This window comes from Equus caballus, chromosome 2, assembly GCF_041296265.1.
Source record: "Equus caballus isolate H_3958 breed thoroughbred chromosome 2, TB-T2T, whole genome shotgun sequence".
Taxonomy (NCBI): domain Eukaryota; kingdom Metazoa; phylum Chordata; class Mammalia; order Perissodactyla; family Equidae; genus Equus; species Equus caballus.
In genome coordinates, this window is record NC_091685.1 from 55401993 (window position 1) to 55423861 (window position 21869).

General features: G+C 37.7%; 1 long non-coding RNA gene across 1 annotated transcript in view; it reads right to left on the reverse strand.

Annotated features, from left to right (window-relative positions):
- The window catches only part of LOC138920039 (uncharacterized), a 59139-nt gene that overhangs the window by 12176 nt on the left and 25094 nt on the right, over positions 1-21869 (reverse strand). Inside the window, exon 2 of the long non-coding RNA XR_011430640.1 lies at positions 18637-18733. This is a non-coding gene — a long non-coding RNA (uncharacterized lncRNA). The remainder of the gene's footprint in view (positions 1-18636; positions 18734-21869) is intronic.

Genomic DNA, 21869 nt, shown 5'->3' on the forward strand with positions numbered 1-21869 from the left:
CAAAAACAGCAGAATACACATTCTTCTCAAGTGCACAGGGAACATCCTCAAAGATAGACCATATGTTGGGACACAAGGCAAGCCAAAATAAATTTGAGAACATTAAAATCATATCAAGCATCTTTTCTGACCACAATGTTATGAAACTAGAAATAAACTACAAGCAAAAAACTGAGAAAGTCACAAGCATGTGGAGACTAAACAATACACTACTCAACAGCCATTGGACCAATGAAGAAATCAAGAGAAGTAAAAAAATACTGGGAGGCAAATGAAAATGAAAACATAACATACCAACTCTTATGGGATGCAGTAAAAGCAGTACTAAGGGGGAAACTTATAGCACTACATGCCTACCTCAACAAACAAGAAAAATCTCAAATCAGTAAGACCTAACAGAACTAAAAAGGAAGAATAAACAGTCCAAGCCAGTAAGGAGGGAAATAACAAAAATTAGAGAAGAAATAAATGAAAAATAGACTAACATAACAATAGGAAAGATCAATGGAACTAAGAGCTGGTTCTTTGAGAAAATAAACAAAATTGACAACCTCTTAGCCAGATCCACTAAGAAAAAAAGTGCAAAGACTCAAATAAATAAAATTAGAAATGAAAGAGGAGAAATTACAATGGATACCAGAGAAATGAAAAGGATTATAAGAGAATACTATGAGAAGCTACATGCCAACAAATCAGATAACCTAGGAGAAATGATAAATTCTTAGAATCATACAATCTCCCAAAACTGAATCATAAAGAAATAGAGAATCCAAATAGACCAATCATAAGTAAAGAGATTGAAACAGTAATCAAAATCTTCCCAAAACGAAAAGTCCAGGACCAGATAGCTTCTCTAGTGAAATCTACCAACTATTCAAAGAAGATTTAATACCGATCCTTGTCAAACTATTCAAAAATATTGAAGAGGACAGGATGCGTCCTAACTCATTCTACAAGGGCATCACTACCCAGATACCAAAACCAGACAATAACAATACAAAAAAGGAAAACTACAGGCCAATATCACTGATGAACATAGATGCAAAAATCCTCAACAAAATATTAGCAAATTGAGTACAACAATACATTGAAAAGATCATGCACCATGATCAAGTAGGATTTATTCCAGGGGTGCAAGGATGGTTCAACATCTGCAAGTCAATCAATATGATACACCACATTAACAAAACAAAGAATAAAAAATCACATGATCATCTCAATAGATGCAGAGAAAGCATTTGACAAGATCCAACATCCATTTATGATAAAAAAATTGTCAATAAAATGGGTATAGAAAGAAAGTACCTCAATATAATAAAGGTCATATATAACAAACCCACAGCCAACGTGATACTTAATAGTGCAAAACTGAAAGCCATCCCTCTGAGAACAGGAACAAGACAAGGGTACCTACTCTTGCCATTCCTATTCAACATAGTATCAGAGGTTTTAGCCAGAGAAATTAGGCAAGAAAAAGAAATAAAAGGCATCAAAATTGGAAAGGAAGAAGTGAAACTGTCACTGTGTGCAGATGACGTGATTCTATATATAGAAAACCCTAAAAAATCCACCAGAAAGCTATTAGAAATAATCAACAACTACAGCAAAGTTGCAGGGTACAAAATCAACCTAGAAAAATCAGTTTCATTTCAGTACATCGATAATGAACTAGCAGAAAGAGAAGTTAAGAAGACAATCCCATTTACAACTGCAGCAAAAGGAACAAAATATTCAGGAATAAATTTAATCAAGAAGGTGAAATGCTTATATGCTGCAAACTATACGACGTTATTGAAAGAAACTGAAGCAGACATAAAGAAATGGGAAGATATTCCATGCTCGTGGATTGGAAGAATAAACATAGTTAAAATGTCTAATTTACCTAAACCAGTCTACATCTTCAATAGAATCCCAATAAGAATCTCAATGCCATTCTTCACGGAAATAGAACACAGAATCCTAAAATTTATATGCAACAAAGAATGACCCCAAATAGACAACGGAAGCCTGAGAAAAAACAAAAGCTAGAGATATTACAATCCTTGACTTCAAAATATATAGTAATCTATATAATCTATAATCTATGCTATAGTACTATATAGTATTATAGATATATTACTATAATCTATAGTAATCAAAACAGTATGGCACTGACATAAAACAGACACATGGACCAATGGCACAGAATTGAAAGCCCAGAAGTAAAACCACACAGCTAATCTTTGACAAAGGAGTCAAGAGCATACAACGGAGAAAGGAAAATCTCTTCAATAAATGACGTTGAGAAAAATGGACAGCCATATTCAAAAGACTGAAAGTAGGCCATTATCTTATACCATACACAAAAATTAACTCAAAATGGATTAAAGACTTGAATGTATGACCTGAAACTGTAAAAATCCTAGAAGAAAATACAGGCAGTACACTCCTTGATATCAGTCTTAGCAGCGTCTTTTTGAATACCATGTCTACTCAGGCAAGGGAAGCAAAAGAAAAAGTAAACAAATGGGACTACATCAGACTAGAAAGCTTCTGCAGGGCAAAGGAAATCGTGAACAAAATGAGAAGAGAATCTACCATTTAGGAGAAAATATTTGCAAATCATATATCCAAGAAGGGGTTAATTTCCAAAATATATAAAGAACTCATACAGCTCAACAGCAAGAAAACAAACAACCTGATCAAAAAATGGGCAAAGGGTATGAACAGATATTTTTCCAGAGAAGACATACAGATGGCCAACAGACACATTAAAACCTGCTCAACATCACTAATCATCAGGGAAATGCAAATCAAAACTACATTAAGATATCATCTCACACCCATCAGAATGGCTATAACCAACAAGACAAGAAATAAGAAGCATTGGAGAGGATGTGGAGAAAAGGGAACCCTTATACATTGCTAGTGGGAATGCAAACTGGTACAGACACTGTGGAAAACAATATGGAAATTTCTCAAAAAATTTAAAATAGAAATACCATACAATCCAGCTATCCAACTACTCGGAATTTATCCACAGAACATGAGATCAACAACTCAAAGAGATTAATACATCCCTATATTCATTGCAGCATTATTCACAATAACCAAGATGTGAAAGCAAGCCAAGTGCCCATCAATGGATGAATAGATAAAGAAGATGTGGGGTATATATACATATGTGCGTGTATATATATACACGCACATATACATATATACACAATGGAATATTGCTCAGCCATAAAAAAGAAAAGATTTGCCATTTGTGACAAAATGGATGGACTTTGAGGATATTATGCTAAGCAAAATAAGCCAGACAGAGAAAGACAAACACTGTATTATTTCACTGATATGTAGAAGATAAACAAACACATAGATAAGGAGACGAGATTAGTGGTTACCAGAGGAGAAGGCAGTAGGAGGGAGGGTGAAAGGAGTAAAGGGGCAAATATATATGGTGACGGATGAAAATTAGACTATTGGTGGTGAGCACGATACCGTCTATACAGAAACTGAAACATAGTAATGTACACCTGAAATTACACAATGTTAGAAACCAATATGATCTCAATAAAATAATTACATAGAAAAAGCTTATATAAACCTTAGCAAGGAAGAGAAAATTATGATCATATGAAGATAAGATTATGTATCTGAAAACCCTAACATAATCAACTGAAATTTTATTATACTTAATACAAAATTCAATATGTTGGCTGGGGGTGAAATTAATATGCCAAAAGTTTATAGCCTTCATATGTACAAACAAGTTGAAATCTAAAATTGCATACAGTTTAAAAATATAAGCATGAAAATATTAAACCATAAAAATACTAATAGAAAATATGGGAGAATTTTTCTTTAAATGTTCTTGGTTTTGGTAAGGCATTTCTAAGCAATGCCTACAGAATCTAGAAGCCATTAAAAAAAAGAAAAAAGATTCAAAAATGCAACCACATGAGATTAAAGCAGTTCTTTGTGGCAAGAAAACGTCAAGTCAAAAATCACAGAGTTAATTTTCTTAGCATCACAAATCAATACTGGAGAGTCTAGTAAATTATCAGAAAAGTGGGCAAGAAATGACCAGATACTTGCAAGTTAAGAAACATGATTGGCTTTAAAATTTATGAAACGATATGCAACCTCAGACCCAGTCATAAATGAAACACAAACTAAACAACGAGGTGACTTTTCTTTAAAAAAACAACAGCGCCAGCGAGAGTGTGGGGCACTGAATCTCTCCCACTTCACGTGGGAAGATATATGGATACAATCGCACTGGAGGGAAATTGAACAGGAAAGTTGATCTTTCGGAATTAAAAGTTGATACGCTCTTCGGCCTCGCAATACTTCTAAGTTTTTACCCTACTATAAATTTTTTGTGTGTGAAATGAAAGATGCACACAGATATTAATTACAGCATTATTTGTAATAACAAATATTGAAAATAAATTTAATACAGTGAAGAGTTAAATAAGTTATGCTGTGTCCCTATATGCAGTACATTGTCATTTCAAAGCACCTTCACATGTACTGATTTGGGAAGCTCTCCGAAAATACGTTAAGTGAAATAATTACAGAACAGCATGTTTGTCACTACGTGTCTGTGGGGAATGTTCAGAATCCTATAAGTTTTTAAATGCATTGCCCATTTCTGCTAGGACTCTCAGAAACTAGTAACAGTAACTCTTCTGGGCCAGGGGCTGGGCTCCTGAGGGACAGGGGTGGGAGACTGCCTCTGCACTGGCTTCCCTTATGCACCTTTAAAATTTTTACGTATGAATAAGTTATTTGTTAAAAATAATAATTTAACATTGTCTAATTTGAATATTCATCCCTGAAGAAAGACACTGAGCGGACTAGAGAGAGTCTCCTGCAGGAATGCTTGAGTGCTGGACCCAGGACCAGTATTGGACAGGCGGAGCAATCAAGGGCACACTCTCAACATCAGGGGAAGGACTGAAGGGAGAGTTGGCAGAACCATCAGAGAATTAACGTGAAGGCAAAGTAAATCAACCTCTTGATATTCGGTATTGTTTCAGTTTTCCCTGTCAAAGCGACTGAAAGGGAGAAGACTTTTGTTTGCCTTTAAGTTCTTTGAGGGGCTTGTTTCTCATTCCCCTGCTTCGTGGCTTGATTTTCTCTAAGTTTCCAAGCACATGGACCATCTGGGGGTTTTGTCCTTTGCTTAGAGCTCCAGAAAAGACTTCCTATGGGTGAGGGGTTTCTGCAGCCTCGTTGGGAGTGGTAAGGGCAAGACAGCTCCCTCTGTTAGTGGAACAGGCCAGGACTGTAGGACTAAATGGTGTAATTTAAGAAGAGGAAGCACCTTAGGGAAAATAAACAGTTCTTAGCTGCTGGGGACATAGTTATTTCTCAATTTAATAAATTATACTCTGTCCAGCAACAAAAGATTCTGATGTACCTTAAAATATAAATGTTTTTCAATAAAGAATTTAGTGGGAAGGAAAATTGAGGTCAAATCTCAACACCAAAGCAGGGGAATGTAAGTACACAGAAAGACATGACATGAAGTCCTACACAATTAGTAACAGTGGGTCAAAATTCACTTCTACTTCCTGCAGCCAAGATAAGACAGCTGAAATGCATAGGCCCCTTGGGGAGGTCATTTACTGACTGGGGTTGTGTAAGTGACCAAGAGCAGATTCTTTTCTGGGAACTGGGTTTGATTTGAAGGAGAAAAAACATGTTTCCCAAAGACAATTAAGTCTGTCTCTAATATTCTGCCCTTGTCCCCTGCTCCCCAGGATGCGAGCACAGAAAACTGTTCTGGCTTCTACACTCCAACCTCTGACTGGAACCCCATCTAGGATGGATGTTAGCAAGAGTGCCAGCCCAGGACAACATTATGAAGTACTTTTGGGTTTTGGTTTTTGTTATCATTTGTGCTTCCTCACTCACACTCTTCTGTTCTCCCTTTCCTGCGTAGCCTTTCTTATTCTTCTCCATTTTTTTTCAAAGCACAATTCTAAGAGTGATTTCTTGGCTAATTGTTGTAGAGCCATGTTCCAGCAGAAGGGGGCAATTGCATGGTGTAGCTTTCCTGCTACCAACAGTGTTTTTCAATGTTACAAGGAGTTTTGAAGGGAAAAATCAGGGGAGAAAGAATGTTGGAGTCAGGAGACACAGGTTCCAGGTTTGGTTCCTCTTCTGTTTACTAGTTGTGAACCATAGGGGTAAATCATTTCGTTTGTCTGTGACTTATTTTGAAAACTGGCAGTAGTATACTAATTGCCTAAGGGTGGAACCAAATTGCTGCAGGATCATTTAGGATCTAATTCTGTAAGAGATGTAGTGAAAGTCTAGCACACAGCCCAGGACAACTGAGCAGGCTGAAAGGACAGTAACTGTGTGTGTAAAATGGACCTGGGATGTTTTTAAAGTAAACTGGCTAGTTCCTCAAAACCGTGTTAGGACCTAACAGATAGTTCGTACTCCTATTTGTGGAACTCCTAACCTACATCATGAAACTATCACGATGTACCCTTAATCCACATTAAATGTAATTTTTCATTTACAATTTAAAGCATATTTATATTCTTTTATTTTTTGTGAGTAATTTACTTTATCACTATAAATCACAAAACTGATGTTTTGACATTCATTTTGCATTCTCAGAAATTCTTGTAAAGTGAAAATAAAATCTAACAATGAATTATATTTAAATATAGTAAAATTTTTACAAGTACTAAATTCAATGTTTAATGAAGTTAACACATATTTATCAACATTTAATTAAATGTTTTTCCTTTTTGATTTTGCAACTCTCTCAGCATATCTTGAAGCCTATAATGTCCTCCGTAGGTCTCAAACCCTAACAAGCTTAAAGTATCCAAGCGCTGTTAGCTCTAGTGCCTTCTGAGCAAAGTTGCTCTCCAGACGCCTGGTCTCATGACAGCAATGGGTAGGAGTGGAGGCAAATACTGTCTGCCTCAGGGACATCCGCCCCGAACTGCTGACAGAGGGGACTCCACACACTGTCAGAGGCATAAGTCTCCTTTTCATTAATTGATTTTAATGCTGTGGCTTTGGGATGTGACAAAGAAAGAGATGCAGAATCCAATCAGATGTCATTTAATTTCTTTGAAAGTTTTAGTTCAGACTAAAAGAAAATAAACAAACAAAGAAAGCAAGATCCAACGAAGCTGTAAAGGAAGCTGCTATAACCTTCAGGCTGGGCACTGACTGACTCAAATCAAATGGAAGATTTCAGGAATAGTATAAACTGGGATAATGGAATCCTAATTAAAAGGGATGCACCTGGAATCCTATGTTATAAAAACCATAAAAAGGGGCTCAGTATGTCTGTAGTGACCCAATCACCTTGTAGGTGTTCTGTTATCTATTGTTGTGTAACAAACTACCTTAAAATTTAGTAGCTTAAAACAACTTGTTATTTTTATATTTCACAATTTCGTTGTCCAGGAGTTCAGATGGGTTCCCTAGGGATGATTTGATTCAGAAGCACAATATCTGGGGCCACAGCTGGCATGATCTGAATGGTAGTAGGCTGGGACAGCTGGCACTGGCCAGGTGTATCTCTCTCTATCCAGACATGACACCTGCTAGTTTGGGCTTTTCCATGGCGTAGTGGACTCGAGGTCGTTAAACTTCTTACATAGCAACTGGCTTCCTTCAGAGTGAACATTAAAAGAGATTGGGTGGAGCAACAAGACTTCATTTCTGTCACATTCCATTGATTACAAGGAAGTCAGAAATTTTGAGGAGATGTGGATTCCCAGAGGCATGGTCCATTGAGGGCGCCATCTTGAAAGACCATCTGCCACATCAGGTCTCTTCCTGGCTCAAGGTCTATGACTGATAAACACCTCAGGTCCTAGAGACAGCAACCCCAATATGACTAGGACAGACAGTAAAACTTAATCCTGGCAAGGCTTAGAATTGTACATAGACAGGTAATAAAATGAATCAAATATTCGGTAATAACTTGGGGCTAAGTTTAGGAACAATTTATATATTTGGTGCTATGTTTGAGAAAATCTGTCATATTCATGTATCTGACAGATTAACTTTGTGATTCCAATTTAAAATGTGTAATTAAATAATTTATTTTGGGCCTGAGTTTTTAGGTGAGAGTGATAAGAGAATAAGTTTGTAAACAATGTTGGAATGTTTAAGGGAATCTAGGATTCGCTATTTTTTTAATTTATTTAGATTTAGGAGAGTGGCTAGGTAAAACAGGTTTTGCTTTTGATGTTAGGCATTCCAAGTGCTTCAAAAGAAATCAAATATATTACACTTGTAAAAGCAGTGTAAAATGTTTGTAAAAGTATAAATAAGTTGTAAATAGGGTTAATTATTTAGCATATTTTGTTCAGAATAAACTGATTAAATGGTAGTCAAAAGCTTCCTTAATTGTTAAAATTCACTGTATTTATAAATACAATAAAGAAAAATGAACTTTAAGCTTGTGTTCAACAAGGTTTAAAGAGAACCAGGATTTTTAAATTTTTATATTAGTAAATTAAAAATTAATTGTGTTTAAAGTAGGCGCAAATAGTCTTTGGTATGTGTGAAGCAAGCCATGCACACTAAGTACCACAAATTAATACTTCTGATTCAATCTTATTCCTCTGTGCTCCACTAAATTCGTCATTCTCATTCTTTGCCTTAGTGTCTCGGAACTATTAACTCTGGTGCTAATCTCTGTTAATCTATTAAGAGTTAAAGTATGAACATCTTACTTAACACTCCTTAAATATGGAAATAGCCTCAGAGGCGGGAGACTGTACACTCACACACAGATCCAGTTTTGGAGGCCTGAGCTTAGAAGATTAGGGAAGGGAGCTCTTTAAAAAAGAATATGTAAACATATTTAGAATGAAAAAATCATAATGAATTACAAATTTTAAAAATATTACAAAATCCAAAGAAATAGTATAATTTTATCAACTAACTGCCTGATACATTCTATAATATCTTTTTCCTACCTTTTTAAAACTTTTTGGCTGCATACTTGGATTGCCTCTTCATATGACAATGATTTTGATAATAGAGAATAGAAGTAAAATAGAAAAGATTATATATTCTTTTCTCTAGTATGAATGAGCTTGTTCTTCATTATTGATTATTACAAAAGTTTCTTTCAGTTTCACAATTTTTGTTGATAATGCAATGTGAATTTTTAAAATATTTGTCAGATACTTTCACATCTCAATACAACCTCTAACCTTCACTTTTATGTGCAATGCTGGCTGGTTGGCACGGTGGCAGTGGGGGTTTTCCTGGGTGCCATGCTTATGCCATAATAGGTAGCAACAACTAGACTATATTGGAATGAACCACACAATAGATCCACTAAACCAAAATCAAATATTTTGCTAAATCTGCTTCTACTTAGCAAGATCTCAATAATGGTGCAGTCTGTCCAAAACGAACATGTCACAGAGAAGTCAGAGTGGTCAAAGGAAAGTGGTCCTAACCAGTCGGGGGAGAAAAATCTTACTTCTCTAGATTGTACCAAATGTGTATCCATGTGATCATACGGCATATATACAATTGTGTCAAACAGTTTTAAATAATTTGGGCTTGATTAGATACACAAAATACATTAATTGTACATCAGTTGAAAATTACTTAAAAGTTTAAAGAATGAAATAGAAATCACCCATCATTCTTCAGTCAAGGCATAATTGCTGTGAATATTTTTGAGAGTTCCTTGTGATATTTTTAAAAACATAGTTGTGATATTTTTATAAACATAAGATGCAACATTTTGATTAAGGCCAAGTTAGAGTAACTGGTTTGCCCATGTGCACCCTTTCCATGACCGGGATTGCATACATTGTATAAAAATGGCCTCACTAAAATGTAAAAGAACAATTTAAACAATTACCATGTAACTTATGTAATCAGCCTCTGTTCTGTAGCTGTGACTTCGCCCTCCTCATCCTACCCTTGAGGCTCATGCTAACCGCCCAGGGCCAAGAGGGAAGGTGAGGCTTAGGGAACGGGTGAGAATGTTTCTTCCCATCTTACCTAGGAGGTTTTTTTCTCTTTTAACTTTTAATTTTGATATAATTTTAGACTTACAGAAAAGTTGCAAAAATAGACAGGAAGTTTCCAAATTCCCTTCACCCAGTTTTCCCTGGTGTTATTAGCTTCTATAACTAATGATAATAGTTCTTCTAATGATAATAGAACTATTATCATATACGGAACCAGGTAACTATTATCAAAACCAGGGAATTAACATTGATACAATGCTGTTAGCTAATCTATGGATTCTATTTACGTTTCACTAGTTTTCCCACCAATGTCTTTTTTCTGGTTCTAGGAACTAACCCAGGATTCCACATTGTATCTATTGCCACATCTCCTTCGTCTCGTCTGTGACAATTCCTTACTCTTTCTTTGTCTTCTACAACTTTGGTACTCACAGCATACTGGCCAGTTGTTTTGTAGAACATACTTTGATTTGGGTTTGTCCTGATTTGATTGAGTTTATGTGTATTTGGCAAGGATACCACAGAAGGGATGTGCTCTTCCCAGTGCATCACATTAGGAGATACATGATGTCTGTATGTCTTATTACTGATGTTGACAACTTTGATCACTCAGTTATGTTGCCTGTGCCAGGTTTCTTCTCTGTAAAGTTACTGTTCTTACCTTTGTAATTAATAACTGTCTTGTGGGTAGATGCTTTGAGGCTATGTGAATATCCTGTTTTTCATCACACTAATTTTAGCATCCATTGATGGCTCTTATTCTTATCTGCACTAATAGGATTTTTAAAAGCTATATTTCTGAATTTGGGACCCAAGCCAATAAGGCAAGATTATGGCCTACCCATTCCTGAATATTTAATTTTCATTAATCCTTCAGTTGATGGAATATCTTTTAAATATTTTTTTCAAGAAAAGTAATATGTGAAATGTTTCCTCAGCCCTCATACAATGAACATCTATGTCTGTGGCTCTTCCCCATGAGGTCTGACCTGAGGAGGCGCACTTCTTCACACTGGAGCTCAATGGATGCTGCCCCATTGTTTGTTGCTGTTAACCTGTGGTTCCTTTATAGAAGCAGCTGCCCCTTTCTCTTCCTGAATTCCGGAGAACAGTTTTCTTCTTATAATTTGAAAGTCTGGTCAGGAAAGACATAGAGATGTCTTTCAGTGATTGTGTTTCAACTATGGTACTTTCAGTCCACACATTCCTTTGGACACGCATGCGTTTAGAGATTTCAGTTTAGGCAAGGTGCGCTCAGGTAGGTCTTTCATCACTGCTTTTGTTCTTGCTGTCTTGATTTCTCCCTAAGAGTCATGCATATTTCTGAGGTAATATCATGCTTCTTTAGGTGTCTATTTTGACTGTCTCCTTCACTGTTTTATCTTTGTGACCTTCCTTTACATTACAGAGAGATTTCTCAAATTTCTCATCTATATCAATCATTCAATTTTCTGTAATGTCATTTTATTCTTTATTCTCGTCAAAGGGTATTTAAATTATTCTGCTGAATTTCTAATTTGGGGGAAGATCTTCACTTCATGTATCTGCCTTTTTGTTTCATCGTCTTCTTTTTTCATCTCAGCCTGTTCTTTATTATTTTTTCCTATTTAATAGAGACCATAGCTTCTCACACATTGCTGAGGGTAGTAAACGGTTTTCTAAAAGTTTCTTCTTTAGAAATTCCTATAGCTTCAGGGTGATGTTTGCATTCTGCAATCTTGAAAGGTTTTTTTTTTAATTTTAAGCAAAGTCCATATATTTTTGTTTCTTGTATATTCATCTTTGAATGAGGAAAACCCCAACAGACCTGGCTTTTTGCCTTGGACCTATTGTTGCTTTCTTTAACATAGGTCTGTGGTATTTTTTATAGTAGCCCAAAGGGGCTAAGACACATCTCAACTAAATACAGCACCAGTTTAGGATCACAGTATAGCACAGTATAGGATCTGGAACCAGAAAGGAAAAGGAAAGTTGAGACAACCAGAAAAATTTGAATAGAGTCTACCAATTGAATGCTTGTACTGTCACAATGCTGATTTTATGATTGGGTGGGTTAGAGGGTGGTGAGGTAAGAGAATGTCCTCGTTTTTGGGAGTGACACACTTTAGTATTTAGGGGTAATGGGGCATCATGTCAGAGTGTGTGTGTGTGTACACATATACACATACACAGAGAGAAAAGGGTGTGTATGTGTACACATATACATAGAGAGAGAAGTAATTGTGTGTGTACACATATGCTTATATACAAAGAGAGATTGGGGTGTGTGTGTGTGTGCACATATACACAGACACAGAGAGAAAAGGGTGTGTGTCTGTACACATATACATACACATAGAGAGAGAAGAGGGGTGTCTGTGTGTGTACACATATACATACACATAGAGAGAGAAGAGGGGTGTCTGTGTGTGTACACATATACAGACACATAGAGAGAGAAGAGGGGTGTCTGTGTGTGTACACATATACAGACACATAGAGAGAGAAGAGGGGTGACTGTGTGTGTATACATATACAGACACATAGAGAGAGAAGAGGGTTGTCTGTGTGTGTACACATACACATACACATAGAGAGAGAAGAGGGGTGTCTGTGTGTGTACACATATACAGACACATAGAGAGAGAAGAGGGGTGTCTGTGTGTGTACACATATACAGACACATAGAGAGAGAAGAGGGGTGTCTGTGTGTGTACACATATACAGACACATAGAGAGAGAAGGGGGAGGGTGGAGGAGGAGGATGGAGACCATATAGTAATTGGGGAATCTAAGCAAAGGGGAAGCTGGAGTTCTTTATATTGTTCTTGCAACTTTTCTATAGATTTAAAACTATTTCAAAAAAACAATACTTGTCTTAAAAAACCTAACAGAAATTTATGACCAAGACCTTAAGTTTGATAATAAAGAACAGGAGCAGAAACTTGGTGTCCCAAATTAAACTAAACTAAATGCTAAAAAATGGTGCTGAACAAAAGACTCCAAATTGTGAAAGAAATCCTGAGAAAAAACAACAAAGCTGGAGGCATCACAATCCCTGACTTCAAAATATACTACAAAGCTATGGTAATCAAAACAGCATGGTACTGGTACAAAAACAAGCACACAGATCAATGAAACAGAATTTAAAGGCCAGAAACAAAACCACACATCTATGGGCAGCTAATCTTTGACAAAGGAGCTGAGAATATACAATGTAGAAAGGAAAATCTCTTCAACAAAGGTGTTGGGAAAACTGGACAGCCACATGTAAAAGAATGAAAGTAGATCATTCTCTTATGCCATTCACAAAAATAAACTTAAAATGGATCAAAGAATTGAAAGTAAGCCCTGAAACCATAGGACTTCTAGAAGAAAATATAGGCAGTACACTCTTTGACGTTGGTCTTAAAAGGGTCTTTTCAGACACCCTGTCTTCTCGGACAAGGGAAACAATACAAAGAATAAACAAATGGGACTTCATCAAACTAAAGTGCTTCTATAAGGCAAAGGAAAACAGTATTGAAATGAAAAGACAACCCACCAACAGGGAAAAAATATTTGCAAATCATATATCTGACAAAGGGTCAATCTCTGTAATAGATAAGGAACTTATGCAACTCATCAAGAAAAAATCAAACAACTCAATGAAAAAATGGGCCAGGGATATGAACAGACATTTCTCCAAAGAAGATATAAGGATGGACAATAGGCACATGATAAGATGCTCATCATCACTGATCATCATAGAAATGAAATCAAAACCACACTAAGATATCACTTTATACCCATTAGAATGGCTATAATCACCAGGACAAAAAATAACAAATGTTGGAGAGGTTGTGGAGAAAAAGGAACCCTCGTACACTGCGGGCAGGGATGCAAACTGGTGCAGCCACTATGGAAAACAGTGTGGACAGTCCTCAACCATATGACCCTGGCATCCCACTACTGGGTATCTATCCAAAGAACTTGAAATCAGCAACTCAAAGAGACTTGTGCACCCCTATGTTCACTGCAGCATTATTCACAATAGCCAAGATGTGGAAGCAACCCAAGTGCCCATTGACTGATAAATAGATAAAGAAGATATGGTATATATATACAATGGAATACTACTCAGCCATAAAAAGACAAAATTGTCCCATTCACAACAACATGGATGGAACTGGAGGGTATTGTGTTAAGTGAAATAAGCCAGATAGAGAAAGACAAATACTGTATGATTTCACTCGTATGTGGAAGATAAACAACATGGACAAAGAGAACAGATTAGTGATTACTAGGGAGAAGTGGGATGGGGAGTGAGCAAAAAAGGTGAAAGAGCACACCTATAAGATGACTGACAATTAATAATGTACAACTGAAATTTCACAATGTTGTAAACTATCATAACCTCAATAAAAAAAAAAAGAAAAAGAAATGGTGGTAAGTTCTGAAATAAAAATGTTTGTTTCATTTCTCTCATCACTTTTGTTGACTTCCGCCATGTATCAGGCTCTGTTTCAGGTGCCGGCCTGCACATCAAGATGGATAAGACACGTGTCCTAATGAAGGAGACTGATACATACAAACACAATTAGGAACTGCAGCCAAGGTGGTACAAGGAATCCACGCTTTAATCACCCTCTCTGATCAAAAGATATAGCAATGACTGGTGTTCAATTGATAAAATAAGGCCATTATAGTAAGACGCTCTAATACCTTAGCAGCCTACGTAAGCAAACCAAAATATAAGCCTGTAAATGCTTCAAGGTTAAGAAATCAAAACCTAAGGACCACCTACCACAAACAGCCAACTAGTCTTTTCCAAACAAGGCAAATGGTTAAGCTAGAGCCAATTAAACAGCTTCCTCGTCTTGCTCCCACCTTTTCTCTGTAAAAGTCTTTTCCCAGCTTCTGTCAGTGGGGCACTTCTAACCACTTCTGCTTCAGTACTGACTGATTTGAGTCAATTTTCGCTCAAATGAACACTTAAAAATTTTAGTATGTCTCAGTTTATCTTTTAATACTGGTAAAATATAAAAAGAGAAAGTGAAAATGACTTAGCTGAGCTCAGAAACCAGAGAAACATTTCTATGGGCTGGAAGCTGAGCAGGGAACAGGGCTGAAGGTGATCCCGGCCCTGATATCAGTTCGACTACATTAAGCCCAGCATATATGGTGTTAAAACCAAAGCCCTCTTTCCCTGCTCACTCCCTGGCTCCCTGGCTCCAGAATCCACCATCCGCCATGGAGACAACTGGCCAAGGACCACCACCTGTGTTCCTTATCGTCTCCTCCTTCTCTCTGCAGGTAGTCTCAAGGCCACGCACACAGCCTGGTGGGAAAGCTCTGACCAGCAAGGCCATATGCTCCCCCTCCCCTACCTAAAATCCCCAATAAAAACCCTTCCTTTTAGCTTTTCGGGGAGTTTGGGATTTCACCGTTAGCTGCCCTCTCTCCTTGCCCAGTGCTGTGCAATAATAAAATTCCTACTTTCTTCCACTACACCCAGTGTCAGAGACTGGCTTGCTGTGCAACGGGTGAGCGAACCTACTTCAGGTCTGATATCTAAGGGACAGGCTCTGCGCCTGGAAAAAGGCCCTGTGACCAGGGTTGAGATCCTGCCTGGAAAAGCCGACAAAAAACAAGCCCTATTCCAGAGGGAAAGGTGGGGTTGGGGGATGGGCTGTGTAAGCTGAGCTCAGGCTGGAAGCCAGGGCTGGGGTGGAGATCTTGCTGACTGTGAAAGGCAGTTAGAAACAGAAGAAGACTCTGAATTGAGCAGTTAGAAATCTCGGATTGGGAAGAAGGATAATCAGGAACTCACACAGTTCGAGGCGCTTTACACATATTAACTCCTGTAACTGTCTCACAACCCATCGGGGAAGAGCACTGAGGTGCAGAGAGTCTAATTAACTTGTCCAAGCTGACACCACTAACAATAGTGGGCAGAAATGGTTTTTCAGCCAGTGCTCTTGAGCAAAGCAGATTCTCCTTACAGCAGAATGGTGGAAATTCTAGCATGCCTCCCCTTTAACTCTGCCTCAAAATGACTCAGGTTCTGTTAAATATCTTATTTTGAATAGCAATACAAATTGGCAATTATCACTTTTTAAAAAATCATTCTATGATGCACATTTTTCCACACTTCAATATCTCTAAAATTTGAAAGTTTCCCAGAATTTCTGTTGGCCACCAGTCTTTTGTGATGTGGTGGTCCCTGACAGGTGATAAGATGATAAGACAGATGAGGGTCAGAGGCATGAAGAAAATTCTGAGGATGTTCTAAGAAATGTTCTGTCACCCATGCTCTAATTACCACAAAGACCAATGTGATGTAAAAGATATGAACATCAGTGTGTGAATCCAAAAAGCTGACAACGGTGTAGGAGCACCTTAGTCACCGACTTTTACACATGTACAGAGTTATATACAATACAAATTGACATCTAGGGGCCAGCTGGTGGTGTAGTGGTTAAGCTCATGCACTCCGCTTCAGTGGCCTGGGGTTTGGGGGTTAAGATCCCAGGCAGAGACCTAGCTCATCAAGCCATGCAGTGGCTGTGTCCCACATAAAATGGAGGAAGACTGGCACAGACGTTAGCTCAGGGCCAGTCTTCTCCACACACACACGCACACAAATTGACTTCTAACTCAAAAGAACTCTTTTTGATAAGTATAAAATAAAAATTACGTGTGATAACACAGCATTATGGCAAGATTTAATTGGCAGGGTTTTTCCCTTAGTGGTACATAAAATAGTGCTGACTGTTTAGCACTCTCACTGGCAATCAATGACACCCTGGATTTCATAAAATATGACACATTGCTTTTGTTTAACTCGTAGCTACCATCTGGGGATTAGTTCTGTGACACTGTCTTTGATACCCTCAATATCAATCCAGGCTGGGGATGAACCCAAATTACCATTCAAAGGTCTACCTCTTACTTGGAGGCCTGGCAGGCCCGGTGAGGGCAGCTCCACACCTGCCGGACAGGAGGGGCGAGCTCAGGGTAAACCCCAAGCAAGAGAGAGAACAGAAAAATCTCCTACTCGAAAAGAGCCTGCTACTAAATGTCCGGAATCCCATGACATTTTACAAAATAGCCAATAGACCAAAAAAACCAGAATACAAATTCTCTTCAGATGAAATCCAGTTTATGGAGCAGTATAAAAAAATACATAAAAATAAAGATGTTTATGATATTCAAAGAGATAAATGAAGACACAATTTGCATTAAAAATAACAGACAGTTTTAAAGGCAGCAATTAAAGATAGGATATGAGAATTATTTTAAAAAGATTCTTGACGTAAATTTAGATGTCAATAAAGCAACGTGACTCTAGTGAGCCTCAACACGTGTATAAGACCGCCTTTAAGTGCTGTGCATCCGTGGCTGTCCCAGCATTCACACACACTATGAGGTAAACGCTCTTATCCCCATTTTCCGCATGAGGAAAGTGAGGTCCAGAGAAGCTAGTAAGTTGTCCAAGCCCGGTCAGCTAATGAGTTACAGAAACGGAACTGAACCTAGACAGACTGGCAGCAGAGCCCCAGCTCTTAAACACCCCCAATTCTGCTTCTGCCTAAATCCTGAATGGAGCTTTGAAGAGAGGATGTGTGAGTTTGAAGATTGGAGAACTGAAATAAATCTAAACAGAATTTGGCACAAAACTGTCTTTAGCACAAAATTCACAAAGAGACAGATAATTAAATAGCAGGTTTAAGACACAGAGGATACAAGGAAAGGACCCAACACTTATGTATCAGGAGTTCTAGAAGAAAGAATGAAAGAAATGGTGAAGAGGCAGTATTTGACGAAATAATGGGGAAGAATTTTCCAAAATTAAATGAAGATGCAACTCTTGAATGGACTGTTGAAGAGAGAATTTTTGAATTGGAAGATTAGAGAATCGAAGTAAATCTAAACAGAATTTAACAATACGACAGAAACCAAGGGCGTTTTATCCACGAAGGACCGGACACAGAGCACACTTCTCATCAGCTACAGTAGATGACAAGGGGGTAATACTTTAATGTGTTAAAAGAATATGATAGTGAACAGGATTTTGTGCTCAGTAAATGAATCATTAAAGAGTAAAGGAAAAATAAAGGGAATTAGTCACAGATCCTCACTAAAAGACCTACAAAGTATCATATGTCAGCAAGAAAAAAGTGCATTAAGGATAAAAGAAACAATGGTAACGTACATTGACAAGTGAGAATTTAATTAGCTACCGAATGTATTAAAAAAGGGTTTATGTTAAACAAAGAAGAGAAATAAAACATGTAATGAAAATAAGCAGGGGGAGTGTCCTAAGGGTAAAACCCTCCAAGGTCCTTTCTGTGGTCAACTCTACGCTCTGTTAGAACAATTCACAGCTGGGCATCTGTGTGTTACAAATCTCAGCATAGCCCCTGTAGCAGGCTGAAAACGCCTCCGAAGACGTCCTCCTCTGCATCCTCGGAACCTGAGAACATTGTCTTATGTGGCAAAGACTTTGCAGATGTGATTTTAAGTTAAGCACCCTGAGACGGAGAGGTTATCCTGGGTTATCTGGGTGGGCTCTAAATACGAGCACAAGTGTTCTTCTAGCAGGGAGGCAGAGGGAGATCTGACAACAGGGGAGAAGACAACAAAGGCAACAGAGGTGGACCTTAGAGTGACACGGCACAAACCGGGGCATGCTGGCACCTACCAGAAGTTGAAAGAGGCAAGGTAGGATTCGGTCCTGGAGACTCTGTGGGGAGCGCAGCCCTGCTTCCGTCTTGGTTCTGGACTTTGGGCCTCCAGAGCTGTGAAAGAGTAAATTCGTCTTGTTTCAAACCACAAAGTTTGTGATAATTTGTTACAGCAGCTACAGGAAGCTAATGAAGATCCTAAATTTAAAACAAAACAAAATATCTTTCTCTAGTTTAAAACAAAAGAGGTAAAAAGAAATTCATGTATAATAACAATAACAATTATAATGTACCCATAAATAATTTAACAAATAAACAGATATGGAAGACTTCAGTGGAGAAGATTTCAAAATATTATTAATTACCACTAAGGAAGGAGCAAGAGAGAGAGGAGGAAGGGAAGGGGGTGAAATCAAGCCTTGAGAATATCTCTAACGTCTTATATCCTTAAAAATATCTGAAGAAAATATGGCAGAATGTTGAGTCCTTTAAATTCAGTAGTGGGTATATTAATGTTATATTATTCTCTTTTCTTGTTTTTATATTTGAAATGTTTCACAATAAAAAAATAAAAGAACAAAAGCAAAAATAAATAAAATACCATGGGGCCCTTTCGTATCAAAGTGGAAAGAGAATTCAAAAGATAGGCTCTGTCTTCCTGCTGGATGTTTGTTTGTAGATGAAGCCTTGGAAGCTGTTGAGAGAAGCAGCTTCGCATGCACGTGACATCAGCAAGGGCTCTGGGAGCCCGGCAGCGACTGAGGTTGGCATTTGGCAAAGACAGAAGGGACGGACCATCCCCCAGTATGAGGGAAGGTGGATATGCTGGGCCTGAGATATCACGTGTTCTTCTCTTAGTTTTAAAGAGATTCTACAGCACAGTTCAAACAAACGCTTTCAACAATCTTTTTTGGTTTTTGTTTGCTTTTTTTTTTAATGCACTTCTTTTTCAGATAACTTGGAAGAGACAGAAATATCCCCTGAACTCTAGTAACTGAGCCCGGTTGTGTGGGAAAGAGAACCTGCCTCCAGATCAGTGAGAGGTTGTGTGATGGGGAGGGAGGTCTGAACCCGAGCCAGGAACCGGGTTCCAAGTCTCAGTCTACAAGTAACTCGCTGGGAGGTCTCTACGATTTCCATCACCTATAAAATGAGGAAATACATGTAAACAACCGCTAAGGTCATTGTTGACATTATCATGCTACAGCCACCTCGCAGTGTTTTTGTGCCTTTTATACATTAAATAAGCCAACCAAATAAATATCTTTTTCTCCCTTAAGATCCCCCAGTAATGAATGAAAAGTGAGAAACCTGGATTCTGGAATGGAAGCAATTTGTCTCTTCTTTTTGAATGAATTTCGTCATCACCATCAGGATTGTCTTTGAGAAAACAGAACTATGAGATAACAAGTCTTCATTCTTGGAACTTTGGTCTGATGATTTTATTTAATGAATATTTTTGATATTTTACAACTATATTAAGAGAATTCTGAAGACCTCTACCCAGAGAAGAAAATATCTGAGCAAGTATTGTGAAAGAGAACCCAAGGAAATAGTTAGGTTAATGAGCTCAATCCACTTGTTCACATATTCACTCTTCACTAAAGGAAATAATAACCTACTGGACAGCTGTGGCAGAGACCACTAACAGCCCCTGAGGTCCACTCTCTCCTTCTCCCTTTTATTGATATAATCACTAGAGTGTTAACTGGGTAATTGGCTTCCTAGCTACCAATTGCCTTTCTCAGCCTCCTTTGTGCCTCCATCTGGAGTCTGGCCAACGGATGCAAGAGGAAGTTACAAGAGCAACTTCTATGTCTCATCCTCTAAAAGGAGAAATTGCATGCACTTTACTCTGTTTCCCCCTCCTGCAGACTGAAATTCAGATGTGGTGCTAGTGAGGCAGCTTTGATTTGTGAAGAACAGATGCTTGGGGATAACAATGATGGAGCAACAAAACAAAAGGACCCTGGCCCCTGCATGATGCTGTGGAGCAGAGCTCTCTCCCAGGACTGCAGACTGCTCGCCTGTGCACTTTGATGTGAGAGAGAAGTCAAAATCTATCTTGTTTCAGCCCCGAAGTTGTGGGTCTCTTTGTCACAGTAGCTTAACCTGTGCCCGAGTTAATGCAATGACTGAAAAGGAACTCAAGATTTTCACAGAAGTCCCAGAGGAGAGGGGAACTTTTATTAAGGATCTGTAACTGCCAGTAAGACCAGGAACAAATACTAGCTTGAATCTAAATGCAAGGAAATGATCAGAAAAATCCATATAGATGGACATTCTGCAAAACAACTGGCCTGGATCCTTAAAAGTTGTCAGTGGCATAAAAGACAAAAAGAGGCTGGGGTATTAATTAGATTAAAGAAGTCTAAAGAACCATGACAAGTAAATACAATACATGAGCCTTGATTGGACCGTAAATCCAAATATTTTTGAAATTTATTATATGTTTATACCACATATATTATAGCATTATATACATATAGCATTATTGCTACAAGTGGAGGAATTAGAATATGAAGTGTGTGTTGGATAATAAAGCAGCGTGGGTGCTGGCTGTCTCGAGGATTGCAGCTGCAGTGTGGTTATGGAGGAGAACGCAGGAAACACGCTGAACCAGTTAAGGGGAAAGTGTTTAATGTCCACAAGTTATTTCCAAATGTTCGAGTAAACTAATAATAATAGAAGTAATAATAATTTTTATATATGGCAAAATATTAACAATTTATGAATCTAGGTGAATGTAGGTGAGGAGCATATTGACATTCTTTGTACTTTTCTTACAATATTTCCGTAGATTTGCAATTTTAAAAACATAAAATATTGGAAGATAACTGGCAGAAAATATACATGAATATCTTTTAGACTTTAAGCTGGGAGAAATATTCTTAAATTGGTTATATAAGAAAAGATTGATATATTTAACTACATTAAAATTAAAGAATTTTGTTCATCAAAGAAACTCTAATTCTGTTTATGATATTTAAGGTTTTTGTTATCTGCTTGACTTTCCCCATTAGAAATGTAGCTTCCGGAGGGGAAGAACGTTGGTACTGTATTCCTAGTGCTTACACCAGCATCAGCATACAGTAGTTGCTCAGTACACATACGGTGACTGAATTACTGAAGGAAGGAATGAATGAGTTATATGAGTAAATTCTAATGTTTGTTAGTAATCCTTTAAACCAAATTATAAAGTATTGTGGCTCGATGGGCTTGGTTAAGATCTGGTTTTGAACAACAGTTC